At 33.6% G+C, this 6,253-nt stretch overlaps 1 protein-coding gene across 3 annotated transcripts in view; it reads left to right on the top strand.

Annotated features, from left to right (window-relative positions):
• HTR2C (5-hydroxytryptamine (serotonin) receptor 2C, G protein-coupled) overlaps positions 1–6,253 on the top strand; it is a 306,150-nt gene that overhangs the window by 102,224 nt on the left and 197,673 nt on the right. The window lies entirely within an intron of this gene.

Genomic DNA, 6,253 nt, shown 5'->3' on the forward strand with positions numbered 1-6,253 from the left:
AAAAAAAAAAAAAAAGAGAAAAAAAAGAAAATAGAATACAATAAAGAAATTTTAACTGAAAGCCTGCATTTAAGGAAGTAACTCACAAAAAAATAGATGAACCATACAGGATTCCTTTATACCATAACAAGCAAATTAGTAACTAAATAGAAAATCATTGATTCTGGGATAATAGAGCAGGTGCTCTCCTTTATATTAGTTGGATATCAGCTTGAGATGAATGTTAAAATAATAGAACTCAATACAGATTAAAAACAATAAGCATGCAATGTTTTACTTGATTCATTCTCCCTAATGAAAACATTAATACTTAAACACAATACTAGAAAAAATTTGAGAATGATTTCATATACTTATCATGTCATGGAAAACATATGGCTTGTACCCTAGGTTGATCCCTTTTTTGATACCACATAGCATCCTATGTATGGATGAGAAAGAGTTGGGTCATTAAACAGTTATTCCTTCCATGGGTATCAATATTTTTACTTTAGCATCACAATCATATTGATTATAGCAATTATCTTAATTTTTATTATTCTCAATCCTTGTAACAATCCTAAACTATTACTAATTCCATTTTGTAGAAGAAGCAATTGAAGGTAAAAGTGATTGAGTATCTTGTAGAACAAAGTGATACAGTGAGAAAGACAGGCCTTTTCTTTAAAATGAATACTAGATTACTTCCTTCTTTGGTTCCCTTGAGAATTTTTCTTAGTAGTGAAATACTAATTATACAGAAGTCAATGACAAGTGTTTGTGAGCTAGAAATGGGTGTATACAGGACTAGGGTAAAATGAAAATCACATTATCAAATGCCTGATGCTAAGTGTTGCAGGTTACAGAACAAAAGTGACTTCTATCACTTAACATAGAAGTCAAGCTTATTTTGCTTTGTTACAGATTAATGAGAGATGCAATTTAGAAAGGATTTCTCTATGAAACCAAAGCTTACCTGTTTATCATATAAACTTGCTTTTTGGTAACTCTCTATCTTTGACAAAGCAAGTTTTTAAACAATTATTTGAAATTTCTTTTTGATTATATTATCTGTCATACATGCTATCTTAATTCTGTGTGTGTTCTCTACAATATCTTAACTACTCAATAGTTTCTTCATTCCACAGATATTTACTGAACTCCTACTTTTTGCCAGATCCTGTCTTAGGGAATTTACTGACAAATATCGACACTGATAGTTAAAGACATAGTTTGGATTCATTTGATCAATTATATTTGGTGTCTTTGCATGTTTAATACAAATTACAAGTACATTTATACAAATGAATAGATTGTTTCATAAAATATGTTCATCCCAGATGGCCACTGCTTGTTAAGAAAAAAAATAATATCTATATGTCTTCTTGATACAATTACTACTGGTTTGGAATTTTTGAAACCTTAGGAGAGAAAATGCCACAGCCAAACTATTTTCAGGCTTTATTTTCCTGCTAAGGGAAGATTCTGAATCTTTCCTAAAAGATAAATATTACATTTCTCCTAAATTATTATCTTCATTTTCATAGAGAAAGCACTCCTCTCAGGAGAAGTGACTATCAATTATTCTCTTCAGAAGAATTTTTATACTTCGTAAGTATTTAGTTTGACTATTGGACAATCCCAGAAAAAGCATTTTGCTCATCTCTAAAATTTGATGTTTCAGGTTATATGTTTTATTTCAAGAAGAATATAATTTTAATAGTCACCAGATATCATTACCGAACATTATCATTTTCCAACCAAAAAGAAAGTAGAGCATTTCAGAAATACTTATTCCTGCCCACTCGTTTCATAATAAGACTTCAAGTAATTTATTGCTTATTATAAGACAATTAGTGGGTTCTGTAGTCAACAACATGGACAATGCCAGTTCTTGTGAACATTTCCAAAGAGGATACTCATGCTTAACTTTTTCTTTTTTAAAAAAATAGTAGCTTTATCTAATTAAGTAGCTTTACCTTATCACATATAATTAAAAGATTTAAGTATTCATTGTAAGATCTTTTTTATGTATACATTTATTAACTAGAGGCATGTGACTTCAGCATCATGAACCAAGTCAGCATCTCGATGTATACATTCTTTACATATTTTTGCCTCTACTTTTGTGATTTATTACTGTGTGGGGTGGTTTGAATATACTATAAACTTTTGGTGAAACTTTTCTCTCATGTTAAAATAACTTTTTAAGTGCTCAGAAACATAGGTATTATAAGAATAAGTATTGTCACTAAAGAAGATAATCAGCAGAAATGCTGCTAGAAGGTAAATTTGAAAAAATGAATTAACATACCAAATGTTATCCCATTTCCATCTCAAAATACACAGCTTGCTTTTTTTCTTTGAAAGCCAATGGCTCACAGAAAGTTTATTTTAACAAGTATTTCTTGAGTGCCTACTATATACAAAGCATTGTACTAGGACTTTGGAGCATAAAAGCAGTATAATACAAGGAAGACTGTGAAAAGAAGCTTAGGAATGAAACCACATGAAAGGACTACAAGGAGTTCAGAGATGGGAGAGATGATTTCTTTCTGTCAAGGATCCCATAGTAGATAGCAACCAGTTTTTTAAGTTATTACAGATAAATCATACAATATTCCCTCAAGTAACTGTTTAATAACAAGCATATAAATATTTCAATATATATGTCAAACAAAAACAGCATGTTTCAGTTTTTTATGTTTGTTAGGTAAGATAGAGCAATAAAGGAAGGGATAGATAAAGGAAAATGCAAAGAATGGACAGAGGAAACAGATATAGAAGAAGGATAAAGGAAGTATGGAGAGAAAAGAAGCATCTCCATATCAAGGATTATAAAATAGCTTCCGATGACCAGTATAAGAGCTCTGTGCAGAACATCCCAGGACCTCCTGTCTTTTAAAACATAATAGGAAGTAGATTACAAAGGGCTATGTGAAACTTACATAATTGAACATAGACGCTTCAGTAAAGAGTTATGATAAATAAAAAGAGATTAAGTCATTGACAAGGCATAGCTAGACCAGGATTTCTCAGCCTTGGCACTATTAACATTTTGGGCCAAAACTTTCTTTGTTGTGGAGGGTTGTCCTGTGCACTGCAGGTTGTTTTGCAGCACTTCTGATCTTTACCCACTAGATGCCAGTAGCCACAATCTTCCAATTATGAACAGCATTAATGACTCCAGACATCTTCAAATGTCTCCTCAGGGGTAAGATCACCCCTGGCTGAGAACCACTGACCTAGAGCATAAATATTTCAGCTGTAGTGAAGGAGAAGTTTAGAAAAGAAGGTACAGTCACCAGACACAAATGATATCCACAAAATGAATGTCATGGGAAGAACAGGGATTATGATCTAATGTGGAGATATGCAGTTCTCCCATATTAAAGGTGATGTCCATGAATTATTTAAACATATCTCTGCTGAACTTGTTTGATTTGCCTTCTTTTTGAAGAAAATAGCTGTGTTGGTGTTTGTGAATAATAGGAAAAACAGAAGTTCAGTCCTTTGTCAGTGCCAGCCTGAGTTTAATCAGGGTGGAAATGCCAGAAGAAATTGGGATGAACTCATCAAAATATTTCATTATAAATTGGTAAACTAAAATATTTGAGTGTCTTAATTATTCACTGTTATAAATTAGCCATTTTTCTCATGATAAGATACTAAGATTAATTTTTCAGGTTGGCAATAAAGTACAATTAAAAATGAAAAATAACTGAGTGGGGTGACTCACCCTTGTAATCTCAACACTTCGGGAGGCTGAAGAAGGAGGATGGCTTGAGCCTAGGAGTCTGAGGCTGCAGTGAGCTATGATCATGTCACTGCACTCCAGCCTTGGCAACAGAGTGAGACCGATTCTAAAAAACAGAAAAATAAATGAAACAATGAGAAGACAAAAAAAAACATAATGGAAACACAATGTTCTTTTGGGCAGTTTGCAATGCATTATGTCTGAAGTTTCTCTACCTATGAAAAAATTGACAAATAATGATATGGCCAAACAAAACTCTAGAAAAACTATCATTTAGTGTCAAACATGACTGTAATTATCAAACTTTACTATGTTTTTCCTGACAGTTTTAACGTTTAAACAATTAATATCTTTGGAACTGCCTCAGATTTTGTGATTGCCCCACTTAGCTTTTCCTGGGAAAATAATATTGCTCATCTAAAGGAAAAAAATAAGATAATTAATGAAACTGTTTATTTTCCTTCACTCTTGAAAGCATGAGGAAGAATATATTTTATTCCATAATTTTTTTCTTGGCTTCCATTTATTAGTAATTTTCACATGGTGAAATTCGTGTATTTTACATAGAATTTCTTTTTTTACTTAGTTACTACTATTAATAATTTGAACACTCGAAATAAATTCCATCTACTTGTGCTTTATGAAATCATGGATTATATGTATTCCAAACTCTGTTCATTTTATTCCTCTACTACATATATATATACGTGTGTGTGTGTATATATATATATATTTAGACAGAGTCTCAATTATTTTTGCCCAGGCTGAAGTGCAGTGGCATGCTCTCGGCTCACTGCAACCTCCGGCTCCCAGGTTCAAATGATTCTCCTGCCTCAGCCTCCTGAGTGGAGTAGCTGGGTTTACAGGCTCCCGCCACCATGCCTGGCTAATTTTTGCATTTTTCATAGAGATGGGGCTTCGTCATGTTGGCCAGGCTGGTCTCAAACTCCTAACCTCAGGTGATCCAGCCCACCTCGGCCTCCTTTTAGACCATGTCCCAAATTAATCATTTTAGAAATCACAGTCAACTCAAGGTGATTTACATGAAATACACATATTGAAAATAATATAGTCAGCAAGGTGATTACTTTTTAGACTGTAATCATTTGCTACTCTTTTAAATAATTCATTTTCTCAGCAAATGTGGTTTTCTTTCTCTGTCAGTTTTGATCCAATTCAACACATCCTCCCAATTTATCTACCAGTGGTCTAAAATTTTCTACCACGAAATAAAGTTACAGTTGTGCTACTTTGGGAAATTTTTCTTTCTATTTTCTGCCGTATAGTTGCAATATTTATTTGGTGCTCTGAATAAGCAAAACTTCTTTCAATTATCCTAGTATGTCTTTAGTACATAATACATATTTTCAGATTTATTATTATGCCAATATTTATAAAATCTTTAAAATTTCCTAAAGTGTTCTTTGCTCAAATGATAGTGTCTTTCCAGTGGGCTTCTGATTGACCCTGGATAAAATGTTGTGAACATTTTATAATTAAATCAAGAGCATGTTAGATACTAATAAAATGATTAATGTTTCCAGTCAGGATCTAGAGTAGGAGTGTACTTTGGATTTTCCTCCAGGATACAATTAAGGAACATTCTTCTTAAATAGTGTTAACATCTAATACTTCTTCCAAAGACGGATACCGGATACTCAATTGAGCTAGAAAAATGTGTCTGCCTTGCAGAAAAATTCAAATATACATATCATATTGGCTTCAATGCCGACAATAACTATTGAGAGATTTTTTTTTCTAAGTAAGCCTACAAAGAAATGAATATTACCAGAGCAGAATATTTCTTTCTTTATACAAAAAAATTTTTTAAATTTTATGTGACCTTTCATAAGATTGATATTCAGTAGTAATCACATTTATTACTTTACTTTGTTCAAATAGCTTCCTGGTAAGTAATGCATTTGAAATGATGACATCTGTGACTTATGCACATCATTACATATTTTCTGTGGTATCTGAGATATTCAGTTGAATGCAGATTTAATTTTAAGTTGTTAACAGAATTTTCTTTGTGGAGGACTAGCTTTTTGTCAGAACAAATAAAAGAAGTGATACTGAGAGGCCGAGGCGGGCGGATCACGAGGTTAGGAGATCGGGACCATCCTGGCTAACACGGTGAAAACCCGTCTCTACGAAACAATACAAAAAATTAGCCGGGCATGGTGGCGGGCGCCTGTAGTCCCAGCTACTCAGGAGGCTGAGGCAGGGGAATGTCGTGAACCCGGGAGGCGGATCTTGTAGTGAACCGTGCCATTGCACGCCAGCCTGGGCGACAGAGTGAGACTCCGTCTCAAAAACAAAACAAAACAAAACAAAAGTGATACAAATACCATTGTAATTGTACTGTTTTTAAGAAATAATTTTTTTTTTTGGCCGGGCGCGGTGGCTCAAGCCTGTAATCCCAGCAATTTGGGAGGCCGAGACGGGCGGATCACGAGGTCAGGAGATCGAGACCATCCTGGCTAACACGGTGAAACCCCGTCTCTACTAAAAAAT

Source organism: Mandrillus leucophaeus, unplaced genomic scaffold (genome assembly GCF_000951045.1).
Source record: "Mandrillus leucophaeus isolate KB7577 unplaced genomic scaffold, Mleu.le_1.0 Scaffold1063, whole genome shotgun sequence".
Classification (NCBI taxonomy): Eukaryota; Metazoa; Chordata; class Mammalia; order Primates; family Cercopithecidae; genus Mandrillus; species Mandrillus leucophaeus.